At 45.2% G+C, this 27,716-nt stretch overlaps 1 long non-coding RNA gene across 1 annotated transcript in view; it reads right to left on the bottom strand.

The window, feature by feature from the left end:
- LOC126548461 (uncharacterized) overlaps window positions 1-27,309 on the bottom strand; it is a 48,693-nt gene extending 21,384 nt beyond the window's left edge. The window contains exons 1-3 of the long non-coding RNA XR_008609328.1: window positions 27,185-27,309; window positions 5,220-5,393; window positions 1,865-2,088 (exon numbers count right to left, since the gene is read on the bottom strand). This is a non-coding gene — a long non-coding RNA (uncharacterized lncRNA). The remainder of the gene's footprint in view (window positions 1-1,864; window positions 2,089-5,219; window positions 5,394-27,184) is intronic.
- Between the last annotated feature and the right edge of the window lie 407 nt (window positions 27,310-27,716).

Genomic DNA, 27,716 nt, shown 5'->3' with positions numbered 1-27,716 from the left:
GAACTTTCTCGAGGTGACCAGGTGACCAGGAGCCGACACCAACAAACTTGTTCCCTCCTGAATGGGGCTCTTCCCAGTTATCAAGAAATGCAGCAAGTTGGACGACCTTGTCGACCTGGGCAATAAGTTAAAGGTCTTTCATATAGTCATGTTGAAAGAATATGAGGAGCGCAAACCTACAGATCGATGTCTGGTAGCAGGTGCTACCGATTCTCTGTTGAGCAATATAGCGCTAAACCAGGTTTCTTGTGGTGATGCGTATCACACTAGGTCTGACACATGACTGGACGGACATTAGCATAACCCCAGGGTTCAGCACTGATGAACGATGCCTTGCTGTGAAACCTGGGAGCAGTTTCAAGGATTTTTTTTCTTGGAGCAAGCCGTGAAGACTGGGTTTATGAAGCCGTGCACCGCTGGCTTCTATTGGTGTCTGGGGATTTAGACCCCGTGCCCTAGATGTTTGTACCAGTCAACTGCAACTAGGCCACCATGAAGGTGTTGCAATATGGCACAACTAAAGCTCGTGCTGTGACCTGGTAAGGCATACCTTCCACATGGATGCGATGATGACCAGCGTAACACCACGTTGCCAAAGTTGTGGTCAAGTGAACGACCATGCACAAGGGCGTGAATGTTGAGTTCAGATCCCAAGAGGCATTTCCTGTCTCTGCTACTGCATACAGAACGCTGTGCTGAAAATTTACTTGCCGACTACATGAGCCGAGTGGCTTTCACTGAGCCTCTTTGAGTTCATCATTGTACACACACCTGCCTGTCATCATGTCCTGTACCTGAAAGTGACCACTGACTGTCAGTCTGAATGTGTCTTTGAACTTGTGTTTGAACAACATTCTGAAATTGGGGCAAGTGTAATAAGAAGCTAGTACTGAAACAGTAAACGAAACAAAGAAAGCCAAGAAGTCTATGAGCGTGGAAAAAGAATGAGGAAGTTAGAATGTGACAGCTGCATGTGGAAGCTCATGATCTTCAACGCATGTTGGCCTGATCTAGCGCTGCCAGGCTAGCCAGGGCATATACGTGGCTGTGATGTGTTAAGTGTGTAAATGCTGTGAGCGAAATTTGTCAGCCCTGCGAAGATGACAACAACGATGGTGGCACAAGGCGGGAAATCAAAACATGAAGCATTCAGCCAATGAGCGACCTATACAGCAGTGCCGAAAGGGAAAAGAAAAGAATCCAGGGGGTCAGAGATGAGCAAGCCAGTGGAAAGGAAGGTGTCTGCCAGAGCTTCCGAAGCAGGAGTGAAGCTGTCGGCCATCAGGCCTATGCTTTGTGCTTCCTATGGGACCAGGGCGACTTTCCAGAGGCGTGGTCACTACATTATTCAAGCCGTAGAAAGGAAGGCGCTGTACCAGCTTTGAGGTTTTTACTGTGCCAAAGGTACATCCTCATCTTCTTAACATCGTAACCATACCTCCTCCTGTATTGATGGATTCTTAGTGTTCGCCTGGGGGCCACAGGGCCCGCTTGCACAAACGCGAGCCTCTAAGTCCAGACTTAAATCTGAATCTTGTCTTATTGTAACCTAAAATAAGACTGGAAAGGACTTGGTTTTGACAATGACTAGCCTCACCACCACTACTCCATTCCAGACGCCACCTACGTCGCCACCTCGTCCTGTCCGTCTCGCTGCTATAGTGTAGACCATCAAACTGTAGGCCTTCTTGGTCCTTTCTTTGTACACTATTTTATTTTGTGTTTGATTAGTTGTAGAGTTTTGTTTTCTCATTGAGCTGTAGTTTTTTAAATTAATGGCTTGTTGTGTGACAACAAATGACTTCATCACTTCATGCACTGAGGCTGTGCCCCAGCAGCCATTAATTCATTGAAAGAACCTCACCACAGTGGCCAACCTGGGAAACCAGACGGACAGGACCGTTGCCATCAGATTAGCTGGAACGAGACTGTGGTGTTCCTGGGGTGAGCCAGCGGACTGAGCCGGTGCTACCAGACCAGCCGAGACAAGAATGCAGTGTTTCTGGGTAGAGCCAGGTGAACGGGACTGGCACAACCAGACAGCACGGGCAGTTTGTGGTCCGCTCGTGCACTGCCCTGCCTGTATAGCTTGGGCATACAAGGAGCATTTCATTACTGTAAGCACCAACACAACCATACATTGTAACCGACAGACACTGCAAGGGACCACCATCTCAGCAACGTCAGAGACGGCTGATACAGTCAGAAGCACTTCGCTATAATTAACTCTCATGTGTTAAAACGTCTCATCCTTGCAGTTCAGTCATGTCGTGTATAAATGTTTGTCCAGGCTGTGCCACTGCTGTCTGTATCTGAGGGCACACAAACGACCACAGTAATATATAGAATTTCACTACAGGCAGTAAAACATATATCAGCATCTTAAGACATGGATGGTATGTAATATTACCTTATTATAACAAAGCAGCATTTGACACAAAAATACTTTCAATATACCCAATAATCATTCAATATACCCAAACCCCGCAATTATTCAGAAGACAATGCCTGCACTTGTATTTTCTTCAGAGGGGATTTTGTCCCTAATAGAAAACTTAAAGCTTCCATCCTCTGCTGGCATTGACAACCTCAACACTAAGATACTGCAGAACACCAAAGATACATGTTCATCTCTGTTGTGCTTGTTATTCACTCAGTCACTCCTCACAGGCCAACTGCCCAAAGATTCGAAACAAGGGAAGGACGTTCCAGTCTACAAATCAGGTAACAAGAACTCATCTCTAAATTACTGTCCCATTTCTCTAACTAGTATTCCCTGCAAAATCATGGAACACGTCATCTATACTCACATCTTGGCATTTCTCGACTTGAATAACTTTTTCAATCCTGCCCAGCACGGGTTTCACCACGGTTACTCCTGCGAGACTCAGCTTGCCACATTCTTACACGATCTGCACTCTAACCTTGATTCTAATCTTCAGTCTGATGCAATATTTTTAGATTTTGCTAAAGCCTTTGATAATGTACCCCATAAACGCCTTCTGATAAAGCTGTCCCGCTTAAATTTTCACCCTAATGTACTAAAGTGGATTGAAGAATTCTTGACTAATCGTTCACAATTCGTCACCATTAATAACAGGAATTCTGATTCAGTCTCTGTAACATCAAGCGTCCCGCAGAGATCCGTGCTCGGCCTGCTACTTTTCCTAATTTACATAAATGATTTACCATTAAACGTAACATCTAGCATATGTATGTTTGCGGATGATTGTGTGATATATCGTGCTATTATTTCCACCACTGACCAACCTTCTCTTCAAAGTGATCTTAATGTTCTCCAGGACTGGTGTAACAAGTGGCTAATGGAACTTGACCCACGTAAGTGTAAATATTTGTCCATTCACCGTCGCCGTAATTCTCTCGTATTTCCTTACGTAATCTCTGAAGTTCCGGTACAACTAGTTCATTCACACAAGTATTTAGGAGTAACACTTTCAAGCTATCTTTCCTGGAATTCTCATGCTACTAACCTAATATCATCCGCAAACAGGACGTTAGGATTTTTAAAATGCCACCTACATCATGCTCCTCAACATGTAAAATTATTAGCCTACAAATCATTTGTCAGGTCAAAACTAGAATTTGCATCGCCTATTTGGAATCCTCATGAAGCATACCTAATTAATGATCTTGAATCTGTACAAAATCACGCAGCTCGTTTCATCCACTCGTCATATTCCTTTGATATCAGCGTTTCCTTCTTAAAAACTGCATCCGCATTATCCCCCTTATTGCTCCATCGTCGCATTGCCAGCCTAGCTTTATTTCACAAATTCTTTCATAGCCCTATGTGCATCGCACCTTATATCCTTCCCCCTACACGCATATCTCACCGCACCAGCCATCAGCTACAGGTTGCCCATCCTCGCTCACGCAGTGTCACGTTTTCAAATTCTTTTTTTTTCCTCGCACAGCTGCAGACTGGAACGGCCTTCCTAACGACGTTGCTGTCATTATGTGCCCATTGACGTTCGTCGAAAATGTAAAAACTCCCTGTTAATGTGACTATGTATTTTTATTCTTGCCACCCCTTATGTAACGCCCGATTTATTGGGGCCTTTAAGGTAATAAAATAAAATGAAATTAAATGAAATAAGCATATATTTGTTACATCCCGATATTGGAGAGAAACGGTTTAGATCTACTTTGTTATATCCGATAATTGGTTATACCCCTGCTTACTGTATCCAGGTTTGACTGTATTTAGAGAACTACAGAATGACTAAAGAAAGGGATGGTTATTAGTTGATAACCAATTTGTGCTAACTCAATCTATAGAAAGCAAAGGCTGAAACTAGGTCATCATGCATGGCTTTCTTGGAGATAGGCATCACTTGTAACAAGAAAAATACTGAAATTTCTTGAATACTCTTATAGAGAGAGGGGTTTCGATGAAAATATATTATAGCGCTACCAAAGAAAATAATCTACAGGACAAATAATGTTGAGATATATTATGGGAAGGCATAAAAAGGCAACAGAAGATATTAACAGAGGCCTGTGATGAAGGACACTTTCATCACAGGATTGTCACTGATTCTTTTTATCCATATAAGGAGAGTGGAAAAGGAGGTTGAGAGCAGTGAAATAGGGTTTTGTCTCTCAAGTACTATATAGAACAATTGAGGTATTGACAAAGCAGTGGCTACCAGGCTTAATATATGCAGATGAATGTCTTGGGAGGGAAATAAAATGGGATTTCGCTATAAAAAAAGAAAGTCTTATGGTTCTCAGCAGCAACATAGATCAGCGAGTCTCAACATAGCTAGGATCGCAAACTACCTACAGTAAAGCATCACAAATATCTTAGAGTGCAAATAAATGAGAGCACAAATGTATTTTATAGCCCATGAAGAGGCATTTAATGTAAAAAGCAAGAGAAAGTCCTATAATGAGGCACATACAAAACATTATAGGTGTATAACAAACACGTTGTAGTGAGGAACCTGTGGAAGGGTGTAATGGGTACCACAGCCTATGCTTGGAAATACGGTGCTATATTTAAAGACAGAAATACAATCACGACTGAAAATAAACTAAACAGCAGTAGATGGATTAGCATTAGGCATTCATGAAAATACTGCAAATGAAATGGTACAAGGTGACACAGGATAGGTAACATTTAAGGTAACGCAGGATCAGTAACGAGGTAACAGGATGGTAACAGGATAGGTGATGAAACCACATTAGTAAAATACCTTTCGATAAGTAACTGAGGCACATGGATAACATCAAATGGACAACAAGGGTGTTCTCCGTTTTTCTGGCTGTTCTCTGGTTGACATTCAATGCCAACCACGCCATCATATTCCACTGGCTGCCGATGCCAACGCTGCACAAAAACCGCCATGGCACTCCTCTTAACAGCTTCTCTGTAAAAGAGCATTAAAAGTGGACATTAAGAAGGTGAGTAGTATTGGTCAGAGAATATGGAAAAGAACAAGACAATTAAAAACTAAAAAATGGCAAAGAAAGAGATCAATGAGGAAGTGTTTTATGGTAATTAAAAGGGCATCAGACTTTTTTTCTGAGGCTAGGACAAGCTGACAGTGTGTAGCATGCAAAAATACTGTGCAGACAACTAAGCATGTTTCCTTAGCATGTCAGGGCATTCACCCATAAGTTTACCTACAAATGTGGTCAGTATTCATGAAACCCTAGATTACAGTGAGCTAGAATTTTAGTGGTGTGACCAGGCGGTTGCTAGGAAACAAGCCTTTCTGCGTAAAAAGTAGCAGTGCAGCCCAGCTTCGCTGGTGGCTTCCTGCCAATGCTTGAGAAGAAACGAGCTTGCGTGAAGATGATGATGATGAATATGGTGTTTTGTGGCGCAAGGGCCAAGTATGACCAAAGAGCGCCAAGCCCAGGTGAATGTGTTCAATGTGAAGCTATAAATTATGAACAAGGATGTGACAGGGCTGTAAAGGGGCCTAAAAGACGGTAGAAAACATGAATTAAAACTATGCCAATGACTATGAAACGTTTATTATTTTATTATTATTATGGGGTTTTACGTGCCAAAACCACTTTCTGATTATGAGGCACGCCGTAGTGGAGGACTCCGGAAATTTTGACCACCTGGGGTTCTTTAACATGCACCTAAATCTAAGTACACGGGTGTTTTCGCATTTCGCCCCCATCGAAATGCGGCCGCCGTGGCCGGGATTCGATCCCGCGACCTTGTGCTCAGCAGCCCAACACCACAGCCACTGAGCAACCACGGCGGGTGACTATGAAGCGTGCAAAGGACGCGAAAGATACATTGCGAAATAATTTTAATGCGTTAAAATTAGTCACAGGCTAAAAATTCCTAAAAGCACTACTGCCGTAACAGAGCCCTTGAAGCGCAAGAACCTGAAGGCGCATGCTATACAAGGACTAATATCACAGCACCATCCTCTGTAGAGAGGATGTGCTACGAAACATTTGGGCTATTAACATGCAAGACCACATCTTTCAAGAAATCCAGGACAGCTTTGGTGGTAAAAACGGGTTCTTTACCTATAAAAATAGCAGCATGGAGAGGGAGACAACAGTATGCTAGAGGAAAATGTTTCCTTCTTTCTCTTTCGGCTTCCCTACACTCCATGAGGACGTGGAGGATGGTGAGCCTTTCACCACATCTGCCACAGGTAGGAGGTTCGTTGCCAGTAAGCAGAAAATTGTGAGTACCATATGTGTGTCCTATTCTGAGTCTACAGAATAAAACGTCAGTTCTTCGTGATTTTGTAACAGAGGGCCAGAAACCTAATTTTGGCTTAATCAGGTGAAGCTTATTATTTGTTTCGCTGTCCCACAAGTGTTGCCAGTGGCTTCGCAGATTAGTTCGCAAGAAAGGCTTGAGATCTATGGTAGAAATAGCAGCGATAGAATTGATAGCTTGCGATGTAATTGATGTGGCCATTTGATCTGCCAGAACATTACCCTCAATGCATCTATGGCCAGGAACCCAGCATATTATTACATGTCTGCGAGATGAATAAATATTGCACAAGTACGAGTACAGCTGGATAAAAACAGGATTTTTATGCTTTCTCAAGGACACCAGTGCTTTTACGACACTTAACAAGCCCGTGAATATTATCGCTTTGTCCAGTTTTAATTTCTTTATGTGTTTTACCGCACACAGTACTGCATACGCTTCTGCGGTAAAGATACTTGTATGGGGGTTCAATACACCTGATTCAGAAAACGAGAAGCCAACAGCCGCGTAAGACACGCCAACATGCGATTTTGATGCATCGGTGTAGAATTCAGAACTGGAGTACTTTGATTGCAGTTCATGGAAAAGCATCCAAAGTTCGAGCTCTGGTGCATATTTTGTAAGTCTTACAAAAGATATATCGCATTGAATGACCTGCCACTCCCACGGAGGTAGCTGCTTCGCTGGAGGCATTAAGCGATGTTCGAAGAGTGGGACATTCATTTCCATGCTAAGCTCCTTCACACGCAATGAAAAAGGCCGTCTCAAAGAGGGTCGATTATGGTAAAGTGCAGTGCACGTCAAATCGGTAATAGTTTTAGAACACGGATGTTCAAGATTAGAGTGCACTTTAAGAAAATACGTGAAGCTGATGTATGATCTCTGCATATGGAGTGACCACTCATTCGATTCTACATATAAGCTTTGAATCGGGCTAGTTCTGAATGCGCCTGTCGCCAGACGGCTACCGAGGTGGCGGACGGGATCCAGCATCTTTAGTGTGCTCGGGGTGGCAGAGTTGTATACTGTGGCACCATAGTCTAGCCGTGATTGAATGAGGCTCTTGTAGATGTTCATTAGACATTTCCTGTCACTACCCCATGTTGTGTGAGATAGCATTTTCAGCAAGTTCATTGTTTTTAGACATTTAGTTTTGAGATATTTTATGTGCGAGATGAAAGTAAACTTAGAGTCAAGTATTACACCTAGAAATTTGTGCTCTTTCTTGACATGTATTTGTTGTCCACACAGTTCCATGCACAGGTCTGGAACCAGGCCCCTCTTTCTTGTAAAGAGAACACATGAACTTTTGTGGGGGTTGACTTTAACCCATTTTCGTCTGCCCACTTAGATATCTTGTTCAAACCTTGCTGTACTTGTCTTTCGCACACTGCAAGGTTACAGGATTTAAAACCTATTTGTATGTTATCTACGTACATGGAATAAAATATAGCTGGTGGTAATGAAGCGCGGAGTGTGTTCACCTTAACTATAAAGAGTGTGCAGCTGAGCACATCTCCCTGGGGTACACCAGTCTCCTGTATAAATGGACGTGAAAGTACATTCCCGACTTTCACATGGAAGGTACGATTGGACAGATAACTTTCTATCAGGTTTAGCATATTGCCACGGATGCCCATTCCTGACAAGTCTCGCAAGATTCCATACCGCCACGTTGTGTCGTATACCTTCTCCATATCGAGGAATATCGATAAGAAAAACTGTTTGTGCACAAACACGTCGCGAATATTCCCCTCAATACGCACGAGATGGTTGGTTGTGGACCGACCCTCTCTGAAGCCACTCTGATAGGGATCAAGTATTTTGTTCATTTCAAGGATATGTATGAGTTGCCGGTTAATCATTTTCTCAAACAGCTTACAAAGGCAACTCGTGAGAGCTATCGGGCGGTAGCTTGCCGCTGATGAAGGATCTTTACCTTGCTTCAATACGGGGACCACGATCACTTCTTTCCATGCAGGTGGAAGATATTCAGCAGCCCAAATAGTATTAAAAAGTGCAAGTAGTGACAGTTGTGTGTCAGTGTGTACATTCTTAATCATGTCGTACATTATTCTATCGGGTCCCGGTGCAGAGCTGTTGCATAAGATCACGGCAGCTCTCAGCTCGGCAATGCAGAAAGGACGGTTGTATGGTGCGTTTTGTTGGGATTTCCGCTCAAATGCCCTACGTTCTTCTATTTCTCTGTACTTTATGAAGGATTTTGAGTAGTGGATTGAGCTTGACACATGCTCAAAGTGCTCCCCTAGGGTGTCTGCCTGTTCTTCTAAGGTATTCCCTTGTTCGTTCACCAGAGGCAACGGATTTATTTGCTGCCCTTTTAGCTTCCTTACGCCATTCCAAACTTTCACCTCCTGTGTGTACGAAGTTATACCTGAAAGGAACCTCGCCCAGCTTTCTCTCTTCGCCTGACGTCGTATTTGCCTTCCCTGCGATTTTATGTGCTTAAATTCAATGAGATTTTCTGTATTTGGCGATCTGCACAATATGCTCCATGCCTTATTCTGCCTCTTGCGCACATCTCTACAGTTTTCATTCCACCAGGGAACACGTCTTTTATGTGAACCACCATTTGTTTGCGGGATAAACTTTTCAGCAGCATCAATAATAAAAGCGGTAAAATATGCGACAGCATCATCTATACTAAAATTATTTATAAAATCGGGGGATAAATGAGTTGATTCTTTAAAATGCTCCCAGTCAGCTGATGTTAATTTCCAAATGGGAAGACGGGGAGGGTTGTCATGCTGCGTTATTAAGTTTATTGTTATAGGGAAGTGGTCACTTCCAAAGGGATTATTGATCACATTCTATTCCAGATGAGGCAGAAGAGAAGCAGAGCCTATGGCTAGGTCTATGGATGAATAAGAATTGTGTTGGATGCTATAGTATGTTGGCTCCTTCTTATTAAACAGGCAGGCACTAGAGGTCAGAATAAAATTCTCAATAAGTCGGCCTCTTACATTGCAGCGCGCGTCTTCCCATGTGTTGTGGACGTTAAAATCGCCCACAAGTATGTAGGGTTCCGGGAGCTGATTTATGAGATTATAGAAATCTGCTTTTTGGAGGTGATAGTTTGGGGATATATATATGGCACAGACAGTTACCAACTTATTGAAAAGAATCCCTCTAATTGACACTGCCTCGAGTGGCGTCTGTAAGGCTACCTGGCGACAAGCTACGGACTTGTCTGCAAGGATTGCTACACCGCCAGACAAGGTGTTAGCCTCATCACGGTCCTTGCGGAAAATGGTGTACTGTCGGAGGAAGTTTGTGTGTTTTGATTTTAAGTGTGTTTCCTGTAAACACAGAACGTTTGGATTGTGTTTGTGGATGAGTTCTTGCACATCATCAAGGTTTCTAAGGAGACCTCAGACGTTCCATTGAATTATCTGTGTATCCATATTGGAAGTAACTTGGTGCTGAGTGTACGGCAACGGAAGTGATGCCTTAGATTACAGAGCTCTTTCGAGGCCCTGTAACGGGGGTTTTGCCCTTTCTGAAGCGTTCGAGGGAGCCTCGGTGCTCCTTAGGCGTTTGGTGCGCCTTCAGGATAGGTGTAGTGTCCATTGCCTCTTGTGAGGCGCCGGACACGCGCTCTTGCGAGCGAGAAGTTTTCTGAGAGAGTGCTGCCCCGGAAGGCAAGACCCCTGCGCTCACCAGCCCAGAGGTCGATGGGGCTCCCTGAGGGATTTGGCTGCGCCGGCTGTTGCCAGCGCTGGAAGGGGCCGGGGAGGTTGGGGTAACCTCGGCTGCGTCCACCTTCGGGGTCGATGGTCCCTTCTGCTGGGTTGACGGAGCAGCGCTAGCTGCAACCGCCACGGGGGCAGATGGCATAACTGCCGACTCACAGCTTGTGGGTCGGACAGCTGCCGGAAGCCGTTGTGTCGCTGCCCCCTGACGCATCACATCGGCATAGGTTTTCTTGGGCAGGTATGAAACCCGCTTGCATGCCTCCTTGAATGATATGTTCTCTTTTACTTTGATCATTACAATTTCTTTTTCTTTTTTCCCGGATGGGCACGACCGCAAGTACGCGGCATGCTCCCCATCACAGTTTATGCAATGGAGAGTGTTCTCGCAAGCTTCAGAGGTATGTTCATGGGCCCTGCATTTCGCACAGGTTTGGCGGCCTCAGCAGCTCTGCGAACTGTGGCCGAAACGTTGGCATTTGAAACATCTGAGGGGGTTGGGCACATATGGCCTAACACGGAGCTTGATGTACCCTGCCTCGATTGAGTCAGGCAGGACACTCGAACCGAAAGTGATTATCAAGTGTTTGGTTTGGATTTCTTTGCCATCTCGCCTCATCTTAATTCTTTTGACATTTATAACGTTCTGTTCACTGAAGCCCTTCTAGAGTTCAGCCTCAGTGAGCTCCAGCAAATCATCATCCGAGACAACGCCGCAGGTGGGATTCATTGTGCGGTGCGGGGTTACTACTACTTGGGTCTCCCCAAATGATACTAGTTTAGGCAGTTTCTCAAATTGCTTCTGATCGCGGAGCTCCAAGAGGAGGTCACCGCTAGCCATCCTCGACGCCTTATAACCTGGACCAAAAACTTCGGTAAGAGACTTCGATACAAGGAACGGTGAGATTGTTCGCACTGGTTTAGCTGGTTTTTCAGAATGGATCACGTGGAAACGAGGGGAATTGTGGACTTGGCGTCCGAAAAACTGAAAGACCTCTTCGGTGCGCCCTCGTTTCTGAGGGCGATCACGGAGTTTAGGAAAAGCATTTTCCATAGGTACAGTTGGGTTTTCGGCCGCGATGCCAACTACCCACCATGGAGCCCAACAGGGGGGCGTGACACAAGTTCCTGCAAGAGAAACCTTGCCAACGCCAGCCGTACATCGCTGCTATAACCAAATACAGCATAACCAAGGCTGGCTAGCCACACAAGGTTAACCCTTGCCGCCAGGAAACTAGGAAGTGAGGAGAAGTGAAGAGAAGACAGGAAAGATGAAAAAGGCGAGAGAGAAAGACGAAGACTGGAGAGGAGGACAGGAAAAGGCAACTGCCGATTTCCCCTGGGTGGGTCAGTCCGGGGGTGCTGTCTACGTGAAGCAGAGGCCAAAGAGGTGTGTTGCCTCGCCGGGGGGCTTTAAAGGTCCGAACACCGGGCATCGGCTCAACCCCCAGGATTCCCCTTTCCCCGGACACGGCTAAGCCACGCACGGCTACATGCGGGAGGGTCCAACCCTCCTGTGCTCGGGTACGTGGTGTTGCAACACACCAAACGCCTGCTTACGCAGAAGCCCCTGCGGGGAGCTTGCATGAAGAGATTGGCTTAGCGTAGTGGAATTGCATTACCATCCCAGCTGCAGGCTTTGCGTGCGTGAACCATATTGCAGTACACTCTAGCAATAGCTAATCCACACCAAGCTTATTTACCAAGCAGGATAGTGCAGACTTACAAGTGTGTATAAAGCTCTCAGGTGGCTTGAGTGATAATAATGAAGGTAATGCTATTCTATAATACTGCAATAATGATTGTGGCATGCTAGATGAATTGAGTTGTGCTGCTAATAAAACAAAGGATGCACACTGCCTTTTGGTTCATGTGTTTAGTTTGCAAGAGTCCTTCACAAAGACATTTGCCCTAAATGGGCTTCAGCAGCACTGCATGATGAAATATTTTGAATTACAATCCCAACACTGCAGACGTCTGGTGGTGGAGATTGTGTAATGTTACACTGATAATTTGGCATGAATTTGGTGTTCAGTGCTCACTGTGAACAAAACTCTTCAGATTGACATGCTGAATAGCACTTTGCATTGTTTTCAATGGAAGCATTTTGCATTGCCCGAGTTTGGGACTACACGAAATGGCTCAATGACATTCATGACCATGCCAAGGACGTTATCTGATCATACACCCTCATTATCCTTGAACTATGGCCAGCTTGAAGCAAATATACAACTACTGTACATCCTTTGTGCAACCTTTAATATCTAGCTTTTAGCATTTTATAACAGTCATGAAACCAGGGTAAATGCATGAACACACATTATGTTTATATACAGCTGGAACAAAAGTTTAACAAAGTTGAAAAAGACTGACACATGCATATTCACTGCATAGGCATTGAACACCCATGCCAATGAGAGAAACCTGAGGGTCACCACAATGCCCTCTGGACAGTGCGAGAGGAATACTGCCAGCCCAAGAAATATATAAACACCCACAACAGTCTATAGAGATCGGCATAATTGATGTTTAGTGGAAATGTCTATAAATTAAGCCAGTGCTCCAAGAAAAGCTTCAGTTTAATGCAAGTGTTAAAGAGATTGCAAGTATTATAAGCTAGGTTCTGCATGTTTTTCAAAAGCTTAGTGTGAGATAAGCACACAAATTTTGTCTTTTGAAAACCTAGCTGTATACCAGAGTGCTAAACTGTAATAAGTATCCTTTAACTAAATCTGTAAAAACATTGGCTTCTCATTCTTTGCTTGATTCCCAGGCCAGTTATATGCATGTTGTATGGGGTGGAACTGCTCAAACCAACTTGACAAACATTGTTTTAATGCATAAGGGATGATGCACATCAAACACTCTGTACATGCATAGTACTGATAATCTTTCTGCAATACAATATATCCACAACCTATACACAGCCAAACTCTTATACAAGGTATTCTGGCCTGAAGCACTAAAACATACATTTATAGAAATCACCAGTTTTAACAAAACATGTATACCTATTCACAGTACTCAAAATCCTGAGTTATGGAATGTTCGTCATTTTCGAACAAGTTATGGTCACCAAATATATAACAATATTTTACCCAGACTTCTCCAATCCTGTAACAAAGCTTCAATTAATGTCCAAAACCTTTGACAAGTTTAGTTCACAGATTTTGTAGGATCCCTTGCTAAAATTTCATTATGTAGTTTATTTCCAATTGTCTTGAGCCACTATTTCTATCAAGTGTAGGCTTCTTGCGATATTACAACACTGATTTGTATGCTTGACTCATTGCTACTGTGTAAACTGTGTGCTTTGGGCAACTCAAGCTGCATTCGTGCATCTTCCACCTCGACTCCTCCATATATATTTCCCTGTACACACTACTGCAGGTGGCAATATTGCATAGAATAGAAAATGAACGAAAAAAGACAAAGTTACGTTTCACTCGTAACGCAATGCAGTGACGTGATAACTGCCGAAATATAATGCGCAGTAAGCCTTAAGACTTTCATGCAGTGTTTGTTGGTGTGAAAATCTGCAGGTTCGACTGAGCAATCTCTTTCAAGTAAAACAAGTGAGAGTCGTATTCATTTATAGATGCCACACCTCCTTCTGGTGAATTGGGAAGATTTGGATTTTCATCCTCCTCTTTCCTATCCATAATGCAGCCATTGGTTTCTACTAAAACAAACCTTTAGCTTCTTCAGGGGCAGAACAGCCATTCGACCTTTTGGCACCACGATAAGCACTTTTCACGCAATGTAGAACACCATATGGTCTCAATATTAACTTAGTCAATCAATATTGCGGAGCCAGCTTCATGCATATAAAATTCAATGCTGCATTCTGGATAAAAGTTAGCAAACTAGGTTCATGAACGGTTCACGTCAGCAAACTAGGTTCATGAAAGCCATTCCTTTGACGGAATCTTATGTGTATATTATGGTATAAAGCTGCTTATACCATTTTGACTTGCAACAGACGTCTGTGTGTTCGTCATACTTCAATCAAGCAAGAAAAAACAAACAGGTCATGCAACAAGGTTGTTTAAGGATGACCCCGCCCTAGAGGATGTGTGTCTAAATCGAAGTTACAGAGAAGATGTCCAGAGGTTTCTTATAAAGTGCAAAATTTCTCCTGCATAATTGTGCATTGGTTCATGTGAAAGCTATTTAAATTACAACCACAGGATCTGTTCTTTCAACAGTACAGGACTGCAAGGAAACGAGTCATTTGTCGAGTATATGTTTAACCCTTTCAGAGTCGGGTTTTTTAAAGGGGACGAACCCTCAGTGTTGGGTTTCTTTTTTTTCTCATATATTATAAAGCAAACACAACAGTTTGTTTTCGCTGTTCAGAGGGGAAAAGTGACATGGATAATGGCAAATGCACTCCTAGTACGGTCCTCACTAGATAGTGGAGAACGTACAGGTACGTGACCCTGTGGGATAGAAACGTGGAAATGTACCGGTACATCAGTGACATTGAAAGGGTTAACAAAGTATTTCTGAAGAGGCACTGTCAACATCCACGCTAAACAATGTCCAACCGGAGATTATCAGAGGCTTATTTTTTTTTTTTCGCCAGCCTCCTTGAGTGAGCTCCAAGCTGCACTAGTACAATGAATACCAAACTGCAGCACAAATAACAAGACTGCACAGCAGAATTACAATGGAACCTCCACTGTAGAGAAATGCAACAAAAGAGTAGCCACCATAAAAAGAGCAAAAGGACCAATGGCTATGGCCGCTTTAATGACTTCCAGAATAATGACAGTGCACTTGAGGTTTTGGTTTCATTTTTACTAGCATGGCAGCATGAACATATGCTTTCTTCGTGCAGGCTTAGCACAAGTTTATGCTAAAATGCCAATTTGGAGCAGGATGGCGCAGAGGACTTCTCTTGGTGCGATTTGGTGCAATTGGCACAGCTGTTTCACCCCTGCTTTTAACTGCTGTATTCGTTTGGCTTTTCTAAAATTTATATTTTGGTTCCCCGATTACCGGGCCTCATGCTATACTTAAAAAGAAAAAAAAAAAAAGACGACATAAGTGCCATCCAGTAAACATGAGAAGCCAAGCACTTGAAGACTAATGAATATGAAACAAGCACACTCAATCATTGTCATTACATGTAGAATAACAAAACTTATTAAGGATACCTTTGCAGGAGGCGACATGATAGAACATGAAGTGCAGCCAACTCTATTCAGTACACAGATGTTAAGCGGGTATTAGCCAACCATGACAGCTGCTAGTGCAATTGTGCTCAGGATCTGTATTCTCCACGGTTGTAGCATAGGCAGAGTGGCTGAGAGGTAGAATACCACCCAGCTCAGATTAGATTCAGGCCATATTTGGGTACGGAAGACGATCTAGCTATACTGGCAGATGAAGTCCTGCATGTCTCATCTTACAGTTATTCGGTGAGAACTGTGGTGACTACTGAAACAGCTAGAGCATATGATGACATACAATATGAGACCATTGTACGAAACATGAAAACACTGAGCTTCCAGCTTTAGAGAATACAGACCAAATAAACGAAGTACTTTGGGCAATATTCTGAATAAAACCTCCTGCACTCACCAAGCATATAAGTGTGTAGCAGTGAATGCGAGCGTTTTGTCTGCAGGGGAGGTGTTCTGCAGGAGTCCACCTAGTAGACTGTCCACTTCGGCCGCTGCTGATTGGCTGGGGTCCCTCATCTCCTCCTCGCTCATACAGCTGCATCCAACCAGCAGCGGCCGAAATGGACAGTCCACTAGGTGGACTCTTACAGAATACCCCCCCCTGCTTTTCAAGAGTGGTTGATTGCTGCGCCGCCGCAAGTGGCGACTCCGCCGAAGCCGCATGGAGAGTACCGCCCGCTGCACTGGCCCTTCTAGTACACTGTACTTTGGGGTACAAAGTTGAGAAGTCACGAACCTGAAGACTATAAACGGTGGCTCATGGTCGACATATTTTATGAGTTACTTTTGCAGTACTACCATGAAATGAGCTTCCATGGTTATTTGTAATTTCACTCCAGCACTATGCCACATGGCAGTCTAGGCAAGTGAAAAAAAATCAAATTCTTGTGCCAAAGTGATGATGATGTGTGGCATTTTAAGGCGCAAGGGCCAGGTTTGGCCAAAGAGCGCCATGACAAGTGGTAATGTTGACGATGTATTATGGATGGCGTGCACAATGAATTCCTCATGGTAGATGTGACAGGGCTGTAAAAGGGCCTAAAACCTGTAGCTGTAAGTGGCGTAGAATATATAGTTGCTAAAATAATGGCGGTGACTAGGCAGTGATGTGGGCTATGGCAATGGGCTTTTGTTAAAACATTATTCAATAAAACATAACACTGACACCAGAGTTTCAAGAGAGCCCTTGAATGCAGGGCTGTTAGTCATGTGCTAAAAGTTGCCTGGCCAAATGATTTTCAGGGTGTCGGTTTCGGCTAAAAAATCTAAGACTATTTGCAGTTTAAAAAGCGGTTCGTCACTAAGAAAAAATGCAGGGTGAAGAGGTATATTTGCCCGATATGCAGAAGGGAAATACTTTTTGCTCTCTGTTTCTATTGCAGGGCACTGGATAAGAACATGGAGGACTGTCAGGCTATCGCCGCACCTACTACAAGTAGGAGGATCCCCGCCAGTCAAGAGGTAGGAGTGAGTACTGTAAGTGTGTCCTATTCTTAATCGGCAACGAAGTACTTCCTTATACCGTGCTGTTTTGTCACTTGTCCAATTCCGCAATTTTGGTTTTATAATGTGTAACTTATTCAATGTTTGTGTATCCCACTCTGCTTGCCAATAATTCCTCAATTTACGGCGCAGAAAGGGCTTTAGGTCTGTGGCAGGAATGGGGATATTTCCATCTATGCCGCTAAAACTCACTGACGTAGCGTTTTCGTCAGCAGCTACATTGGCCTTTTATACCTTTATGGCCAGGTACCCAGCATAGGATAATCGCTTGGTTGCACATATATGCCGAGCACAACAAGCTATTCAGTTCATTAAAAACGGAATTCTTATGCTTTCGTAAGCTAATTAGGGCTCTCACTACACTTAATGAGTCTGTGAAGACAATAGCCTTAGCGATATTTGTGAGCCGTATGTGTTGCATACGCCTTAAGAATGGCGTATGCTTCCGCTGTAAAGATACTGGTGTGTGGGTTTAGTGGTCCAGATGTTGAAAGTGAGGGTCCCAGAGCTCCGTAAGCAACACCAGCGGGAGACTTCAAAGCATCTGTGTAAAATTCATCACATGAGTACTTCTTGAGTTCCAGAAAACGCGAATATATGTGTGCCTCCGGGCTCATTTCAATATTTCCAAGAAAGAGATGTCACATTGGATAGTCTGCCACTCCCAAGGCGGTGGAAGCTGTGTAGGAGCCATTAGGACATTGTGTAAAAGAGGGACCCCTGTTTTTTCTGAGAGTGCTTCCAACCGGAGGGCCAGAGGAGGCCTAGTGGCTGGGCGGTTACGAAACAGCCTTGCAGTGGACAAGTCGCATATAGTAGAATGACAAGGATGTTTAACATCTGAGTTAACTTTCAGGGCATAGGAGAAAGTTAAATATGTCCTTTGGTAGTGCAATGACCATTCATTTGATTCGACGTCGAGGCTTTGCACAGGGCTAGTCCTAAAGGCGCCTGTAGCAAGGCGGATGCCTAAGTGGTGAATAGGATCTAGCATTTTCAGAGCACTAGGTCTAGCAGAATTATAGACTATTGCTCCGTAGTCAAGCCGTGTTAATATTAGACTTTGGTACAGCTTTAAAAGGCATCTCCTGTCGCTTCCCCAAGATGTACGTGACAAGAGCTTCAGCAGGTTCATAGCCTTGAGGCACTTTGCCTTAAGATACTTCAGGTGTACAATGGTTAGCTTGCTGTCTAAAAGGATCCCTACAAATTTATGTTCACGGCTCACAGATAGCCGGTCTCCATTTAGATCTATTGCGGGGTCCGCCAGTATGCCTCTCTTGTTAGAGAACAGGACGCATGTACTTTTTTGAGGGTTTAGTTTAAAACCATTTTCGTCAGCCCACTTATACAATTTATTTATGCAAAGCTGTACTTGTCGCTCGCAGATACTTAAATTGCATGATTTGAAGATTATCTGGATGTCATCCACATATACGGAATAAAACATAGTATGCGGTATGACAGTGTGGATAGAGTTCATTTTGACAATAAAAAGAGTGCAAGTCAGCACACCACCTTGTGGAACACCAGCCGCTTGCGTAAATGGGCGAGAGAGGACGTTACCAACTCTAACACGGAACGTCCGATTGGAGAGGTAACTCTGAATCACGTTCAGCAAGCTGCCTTGAACTCCCATTTCAGACAGGTCACGGAGGATTCCAAAGCGCCAGGTTGTGTTGTATGCCTTTTCCATATCTAAATATACTGACAGGAAAAACTGTTTGTGGACAAAGGCATCACGGATATTTGTCTCAATGCGAACAAGCTGATCTGTTGTGGATCTATCCTCCCTGAAACCGCACTGAAAGGGATCGAGTATCTTGTTGCTTTCAAGAAAATAGATGAGGCGACGGTTAATCATTTTCTCAAATAGTTTGCATAGACAACTTGTCCGAGCTATAGGCCTATAACTATTTGATGAGGAAGGGTCCTTGCCCTCTTTGAGAATAGGGATTACGATTGCTTCTTTCCAGACGGAAGGAATGTAGCCGGCGGAGAACATGGAATTGAAGAGTGACAGTAGTGTTTCTTAGGTTTCAGGGTGTAAGTGTCTGATCATTTCATACATTATTCTGTTACTTCCTGGAGCGGACTTGTTGCAACAGTTCAGTGAGGCCTGGAACTCAGCCATTCCAAATGGACGATTGTATACTTCATTAGATGTGCATTTCCGATCTAGAGTCAGCTGTTCTGCTTGTCGCTTGTATTTTAGGAATGTAGTTGTGTAATGAGATGTACTGGAAACGTGCGCAAAATGTGCTCCTAGACAATCCGCTTGGTCGTCAAGAGCGTCTGCTTGAGTGTTTACTAATGGCAGAAGATGAGTTGCGCGGTCTTTTATTTTGTTTACCCTGTTCCAGGCTTTTCTTTCATCTGTATAAGAATTAATGCCAGAAATGTATTTTTGCCAACTTTCCCTTTTGGCATGGCGGCGCGTCCTTCTACCTTCTGATTTTATTTTCTTGAAGCTGATCAAGTTCTCGGCAGATGGGCAGTCATGAAGGTGACTTCAAGCTTTATTTTGATTTTTGCGGGCTTCCTTACACTGCTCATTCCACCAAGGAATACGTCGTTTAGAGGGTGATCCAGTCATTTGAGGGATACATATTGATGCAACATCAGTTATATGTGCCGTCAAATATGACACTATCATCGATTGAGAGAGTCCTTATGTCATCCCAGGTCAAATGTGTCAGCTCTCTGTATCGTTTCCAGTCAGCACAGTCAACCTTCCAACGGGGCAGATGTGAAGAAAACTTATCGCTTTTTGTAAATTTTAAGACAATTGGGAAATGGTCACTCCCATATGGATTTTTGATCACGTTCCAGTCCAGGTACGGCACTAGTGTACTTGATGTTATACTTAATTCAATAGATGAGAACGTTTTGTTCGCCACGCTGTAGAATGTGGGTTCTTTCTTGTTTAGTAAGCATGCATTGGAAGATAAAAGGAAGTTTTCTAATAAGCGCCCTCTCGTATCACAACGAGAACATCCCCAAAGGGTGTTGTGTGCATTTAAATCACCTACTACAATGTAAGGTTCGGGGAGTTCTGCGATAAAGCTCTCGAATTCTGTTCTGGAAAGTTGATGGCTCGGAGGAATGTAGAGAGAGCTAACTGTGACTAGCTTATCAAATAGCATGGCTCTGATTGCCACTGCCTCAAGGGGCGTTTGCAGATGTAAATGCTGGCAGGCGATACCCTTATCAACTATAATAGCAACACCGCCTGACGAGGCATAAGCGTCACTGCGATCTTTGCAGTAAATGGCATATTGTTTGAGAAAGTTAGTATGTGAAGGATTGTGGTGTGCCTCTTGCACACACAGCACCCTTGGATTAAACTTGCAAAGGAGTTCCTTAATGTCAACAAGATTGTGTATTAGACCTCTCACATTCCAATGCATTATCTGTGTGGCCATACTGGAAGTGTTTTATGGTGCGTGTCAAGAGATATCAATTAAGTTGGCTCACGAGGTCCCTTGATGCGGGGTATTTCTTTTTTGTTGGCGCGCTCCAGGGAGACTCCGGAGAAGTTTTTGTTACATAGGCGCTGGATGATGGCCGCTCAGCGGGCACTCTCGGGCGTTTTTCAGACCTGTCTGCACGAGCAGTGGCCCTGGGACCGGCAGGCTTGGAGGTCTGCTGGCCCTCCGTGGTAGGGGGCGGCAGAGCAGTGGCTGCTCCCGCCAGGGGGGCTGATAGCGTAAGCGCCGTCACACTCCGTGTGACTTGCACGGCCGCCAGAGGATGTGGCACTGCCCCCCGGCACGTCACATCACTGTAGGACGGATTTGATTGGTTGTGGACAGAAAAACGTTTGCGCGCTTCTGGAAAAGAAATGTTTAGTTTGACCTTCAGTTCGATTATTTGTTTTTCTTTCTTCCATGATGGGCACGATCGCGAATAGGCGGGGTGGTCTCCGTCACAGTTAGCGCAGTGGGTTGTGGAAGAACAGGTGTCTGATGTGTGGTCTTTAGATGCACATTTTGTGCAAGTAGCACGCCCTCGGCAGCTCTGAGACCCATGCCCAAAACGCTGACACTTGAAGCATCGCCGCGGATTGGGAATGTACGGTCGTACGCGTAGTTTACAATATCCCGTCTCTAATGAATCAGGCAGTTCACTTGTCCCAAATGTTATTATTAGATGCTTTGTTGTAATTTCCTTGTCATCACGCCTTAACTTAATTCGTTGCACCTTTACCACGTTTTGTTCTTGCCATCCTTCCAACAGCCCGCTCTCACTAAGTTCAAGGAAGTCGTCATCAGAAATGACACCACGTACAGTGTTCATTGACCGGTGGGGGGCCCACAGAGACAGGAATGTCACCAAACGCAACAAGTTTGGTCAGTTTGCTGTATTGGAGCTTGTCACGCACTTCCAGAAGAAGGTCGCCGCTTCCCATCTTAGTTACTTTGTAACCAGAGCCGATTGCTTCTGTCAGACATTTTGCGACCACAAATGGGGATATTGTACGGACTGTGTTGGTTTCATGTTGACTATGTATTACATGGTACTTGGGAAATACTTCTTTTGGTTTCAAGAGAAAGTTGAAGCTTTTATCGGTGCGCCCCCTCTTCAGGGAGCGATCAGGGAATGGGGGGAAATTTGAAGCCATATATAGGTTTACTGTATTTGGCAGGAATGCCCGCCGCACACCTTGGAGCCCAACCTGGGGACGTCACAGGATAAGAAAAATTCTATTCTGCGTACGCCAGCGGTACGTTCCCACCATAACCTAATATATATACCCAAGACTGGATATATTACACAAGGTTAACCCTTGCCGCCAGGAAATAGGAAGTTAAAAGAAATGAACAGAAGACAGGAAAGAAGGAAAAGTGGGAGAGAAAGACGAAGAATGAAGAGGAGGACAGGAAAAGGCGACTTTCAATTTCCTCCAGGTGGGTCAGCCTGGAGGTGCCGTCTATGTGAAGCAGAGGCCAAAGAGGTGTGTTGCCTCCGCCGGGAGGCCATAAGGTCCGAACACCCAGCATCAGCTCAACCCCCAGGATCCCCCTTTCCCCAGACACGGCCAAGCCGCGCATGGCTACACGCGAGAGGGGCCAACCCTCGTGTGCTCGGGTACGTGGTGTCGCAATGCACCGAACGCCTGCTGACGCAGACGCCCCTGCGGGGTTGTGCCAAAGTGACAATTTTTCTTTTTATTTGTAATTTTCTCACAAAAGATTTTAGGGTTCCAGCAATGGAAATCGGCAGACATCAAACTGACTGGGGGAACGAGCCCATAATTGCTAGTGCTGTAATATATTATGGTGATCTAATGCACATGTTGGAAACTATGCGAAGCAAAGCTTTAGTCAAGCAGTTTGTATTAAGTCCTATACAACTAACAGCGATGGCATTTGTGTACTTTCATCCTATGCAGTGTGCAACCTCATGCAACTAGAACAGTCACAACATTAATCTCATGCAATCTTGACATTGATGCACTACATCGCACAAAAGCTGTGCTGAAATGGAAACACCAAATTGGGTGGATGCACAGTGTGAGACATCTACAGAGCGATGTCTCAAGGATGAAGGCAAAGTACGACACTTGTAGAAAGAAAAATAATGACAGGTGTATGCACAGAGAATTACAACAGCTATCTAGCTGCATTAAAGATTCTGTACCTCTTGTGTCACAGTGGCACATAGTTATTCTGGAGGATTGGACAAGAGTCGACACATACTGTACGTAGTGGCATGTACTGACCAGCTAAATAAAAATTAAATTGAATATAATGCATTATATTCCATTATGAGGTCAGTGTGCTTTAGAGATATCTATGAGCTGGTATTATATGTTCCAAGATTTATTTAGAAATATTTTTTATTATTATTCAGAACAGAGGTGCACTTTTATAACTTTCGTATATAAATATATAAATATACATATCCACAAATATTTCTGGCAAGGTATCAGCCAATCTAGCAGCAGACAGCAGCCATGCCAAACATGGAAAGGTAGGCAAAGAAAGATTTGTTTAAAAAGAAAGTGTGGCAATCAGTACAATCCAGTAAACAGCTGCCCATTCTTTTGTTATACTGCAACAAAATTGAACACTGAAAGATAACCAAGGCAATCATTGTGGTGGACCTCTGGGTCTGCTTGCTACTGCGTTGTCTTCAAAGGCGAAAGACAGTGTGCAGTGGAACAGCACAGAACAGATTTAACGAACCGACAAGCCGCCACTGTGATAACATGAGCCAGCAGCTCGTGAGGAGCAAATGGCAGAATGATGAGGAGGCCAGTGCGAGAAATAGGTTCCAGCAGTCAGTCTGACAACACCACTTTTATTAAAGGGGCCTTGAACCGCCCCTCGGGCTTGGTAAAATAATGTAGTCTGTGGGCAGCATACACATCCGTGGATACCTCAGCCAAGTTTTGCTGTCGTACGTGATGCATGGAGCTCGCAAGTGGATCCGAAGTCACCTTTTTCGCAAACACTCTCTTTTCAACAGAAGGCCCTGTCCTCACTCTCTTGTAGACATACTATTTTGTCATTGGATGCACTATTTCTTCATTCCATTAGACGGCTGCTATTGGCCGATAGCTGACATCAAGTTGTGGCCGGCTACATGGCGTCGATACTGTGGCCGCCACGAAATGAAAGCGTTCGTCTGAAGGAAGTTGCATGCCAGCGCTCCTTGATGACCTTCACTCAGCCACCGCGTATACAACAGCCTGCCTCGAATTTTATGCCACCACTACATTGTGCTATGTCGCAGGAAATCGCTGAGGTATTACCAGAGCAGCGGCATCATTTTCCTGCGGCTGCTCCACTAAGCTATGCTTAAGTCGTTGCGTCGCTCCAATAGGTCCCAGTGGCTGTACCACTCAGTACGCCGAAGTTGTCGTGCGGACCCAACCACTCTAAGTATGCCTCTCCGTTATGCTGACGTCGTGGCTAGGCCCCAACTGAAGCACCCCCTGCTGTCATATCAGCAGCCGTGTTGTACTAAGCGTCCTGTGACATGGGGCGAACCGGTGGCGTACTCCTGACAACTGTCCTATACGCTTTGCGTGCGACTATGACGATTACGCCGCACATTTTTGGAATCATGTGCAGCCGCCTAGCGCTGCACCACCTGTGACCAGCCAGCCCAACCGTCCACATAATGACCACTCGTCGGCTATGTCGCTGACTTTGCACCCGACGCTAACTACCCGCCATTTGCCATCTCCTTGCCATCGCTCTCTGTCACCAATGCGACCTCGCCCCGTCACTTGTGATGAGGAAAACTATTCGTTGCAGCCAAAGAGGCAAGGCCTGCGACACTGACGAAATGTGAAAGTTCTCCACGCAGTCTCTCGAATGCAATCAAAGTGTTTGTTGACAGTGTTCATGCATCTGTACGCGTGGACACAGGAGCTGCCATATGTGCTACGGATGCTAAGCTTTGCCGTATACCACGGAAAGTCGTGACACCTCTTTCTGGGCTGTCCCTCCGCAGAGCCAGTGCTCAGAATACAGTCAAATCCGACTATATCGAACTCGTTTACATGTAATTATTCTACATATCGAACAATTCCTGGACACGGTATAGTTACAATGAGTATAGCTAGCGGCAGTTACGGAACCGTACGGAAAGTCGAAACCGTTGCTTTGTGCCCTCGGAGAATCCAAAGGATACCATCCACGCCGGCGGCAAAGCTGTGCTACATGTCCAGGTAGGCCGCATGAATAACAGATAGGCCGATTGTCACGGGTGCGCCATGGACTGAGAAGAGTGGGCGGAGACTGATGGAAATATTGTCGAGCTGGGCGCACGGGCTGCTGTGGCGGCCAGTAGCTGCTTGGGGGGGTAGGTGCATATGTTGCAGCTGCTTGCGGAGGTGAGGGAAAGGCACTGGTAAGTCTGCATTGAATACCTGCAGACGGAGGCCTTGGGTTCGCGACAACGGCAGTGTAGGTAAGTGGCACAGGCGTAGGAGGCGGTTGATAAGCAAGTGGTACTGCGTTAGCGACTTGTTCTTGTATCACCTGACGAAGGTCGGGAGACAAGCGCGACTCTGAGGCTGGACTGACTGGCAGAAGAGAGTGTTGGCATGCCACTTCTTCTCATACAAATTGCTTGATTTTGTCGAAAATTGCTGAACTGCAAGGAGTAGAAGTGACACCATCACTCAGAGCTGAAAGTGCGACGTCGGGAGCGAGAGCTCGGCACATAGAAAGCCGTTGTTTGCGCAGCTCCTCATAGCTCTGGCAAAGCGTTATGAGGTCGTTGACCGTCTGAGGATTCTTTGCCAAGAGCATTTGGAAGGCGTCATCTTCTATGCCTTTCAAGATGTTCTTGACCTTGTCATCTTCGGTCATATCTGGGTTGATCCACCGGCAAATGTCAGCTACATCTTCAATGTAGCTCGTAAAAGTTTCGCCCTTTTGTTGGGCACGACAGCGAAGCTGTTGTTCAGCCCAAAGTTTGCACACAGCAGGGCGACCAAAGACTTCTTGAAGTGCCGTTCGGAATGCTGTCCAGGTGGAAAAGTCAGCCTCACGGTTGCGGAACCAAAGATGGGCGACCCCGGAAAGGTATAGTGGTATGTAACCAAGCTTGTCGGCTTCAGACCATTTGTTGTGGGCGCTCACTCAGTTGCACGATGACAGCCAGTCCTCTACGTCATGATCGTTAGTGCCACTGAATATGGGAGGATCCCGTTGGCGTGGCGCACCAGGACAGACGACCGGAGGCGGTGCCATGAGTGGTGCGGTAGGACTAGTCTCCTCAGGCATGGGAGATGTGACAGGGATTGTCCGGCTTCGAAGTTCCAGGTTTACAAAGGTCCAGCACCTCCACCAAATGTCGCGAAGCACTTTGAGCAGTAAGCGTTTGCGACTAGAACGATGGAGCAGCGAGAAGTAGTGTAGCCGATCGAGCACCGAAACAAGGTTTTTCTCTTGTCGTCGTTGTCTCTCTCATAGCCACAGCCCCACTGCTCCTTATTCTACAGTACAATAGCAAACATTATGCTTACATCGAACAAAAATAGCAGCGACCCCCGATATATAGAACATCAAGCGGCGGAAATTGCCCCCGGAAGTTGGATTTCCGTCACGGTGGTGGGAAAACCCGGCGGTGTGGCTCTAGGTTTGATGGCCCCAACAAATAAGGGATGATGCAAGGGATGGTAGAATACAATTATTTTGGACTCCCAGCGACAGCTTTCTCAGCAATTCAGGCTTGCAAGGCACATCACGCAGGCGTCTCGCACCGCAAAATACGCTAACCCCATCTGCTTAGTGTGGCCGGTCTAGCGTCATCTGCTACAGAATGTGGCGGCGACGTCCGAAAAACAATCCTAGCTGCCCAAGTAGGGGATACATAATGAAGAAATCGTACCTATGTGGGCGTAATTCTGAGAGAAAATTTGGCAACAGCTGTTCTTTTGTTGGATTAGTCAGTGTGCAGCTGACAGTGCCTGCTTTCAGAAGTGTTTGTGTGTGGGGAAGTAACTTCCGAGAGTAGGGGAAGTGCCCCCCCCCCCCCTGCTAGGCCGAGGAGGAAGACGCTAGAAGGCAAGTAAAACCCCTTAAACTTCGTAAAGTAGCGACACTCTCCTCCTCCGCCTTCACTCCTCGTTTCTCCTCCCTTTCACGCGCCCTCCTCGACCGTGGCGCCGCCTACACTGCTCGAGCGTAGCAACGGCGCCAGCATGCTCTCCTCTCCACTCCGTAGACGCTTCTCGAGCAAAAATGGCGCTGAAGCCCACGTGATGCTATTAGGCCAATAGCGACGCGTAGCAGGCCTCGGCCAGAGCGCGCGAGGAGGAGGCGGCATTCTTCAAAGCGTGGCACTACTTTACGAAGTTTAAGGGGCTTTAGAGGCAAGACCTCCGGGCCGACACCTAGGCGGGAGCCCTGCCCACAAACACGCCGGATATCCAATAAAGTTTTTCCGCCTCTCTGTCTGTGTTTGAATCTGAAACAGGTTATGAACACGACAATCCCAGACGTTAACCGACGTTCATGCCGTTAAAATCGAGCAACATGGTTTTCAGCAAAGTAGAAATCCTTCAGCCATATAATGTAAGCACTTACCGAAATAAAGCGGTGTTGTTACTGTCGTTCGTGCCAACAAGATCCGAAGTTCGCCACTCGTGCACGAATGCGCGAACAAACCGCCGCCGCTAAGCTTTGGAATCGACGGAAAAATAGCGCGAATCGCAACCGTTGCCAGTGGCGCTACCTGCGCCGTGCTACTGAGTTAATGTAATGTTTTTACTTAAATTTTCTCGTACTCACATATTTTTATTTTAAAACAAGTTTAATTGCACAGTTATGTTTTTTTAATTGCATCAAATTTATTTTTGACTTTGGGAGCTATCTCATTGATGTGGCGCCAGATTTGAACCGGCAGACGTGCTCGCGTCAAAACGTGCATAGGAAATCCACGAAGGATCGGCTTCCGCACGCTCCACTTGGGGAGCACAGATATATGCTAATTGCGCTACAAGGACTTTGATGTACCCCACCAACACAACTCTACGTTCTGTTTGGTTTAGTTCGTTCTTATCAAGCATATTTGCAGCTAACAGCAGTAAATTTCTGTGTGCCGTGCACTCGTTAAGGT

Source organism: Dermacentor andersoni, chromosome 1 (genome assembly GCF_023375885.2).
Source record: "Dermacentor andersoni chromosome 1, qqDerAnde1_hic_scaffold, whole genome shotgun sequence".
In the NCBI taxonomy this organism is placed as follows: Eukaryota; Metazoa; Arthropoda; class Arachnida; order Ixodida; family Ixodidae; genus Dermacentor; species Dermacentor andersoni.
Note: the sequence above shows the minus strand (reverse complement) of the source record. Positions and strands in the feature narration are given on the sequence as shown.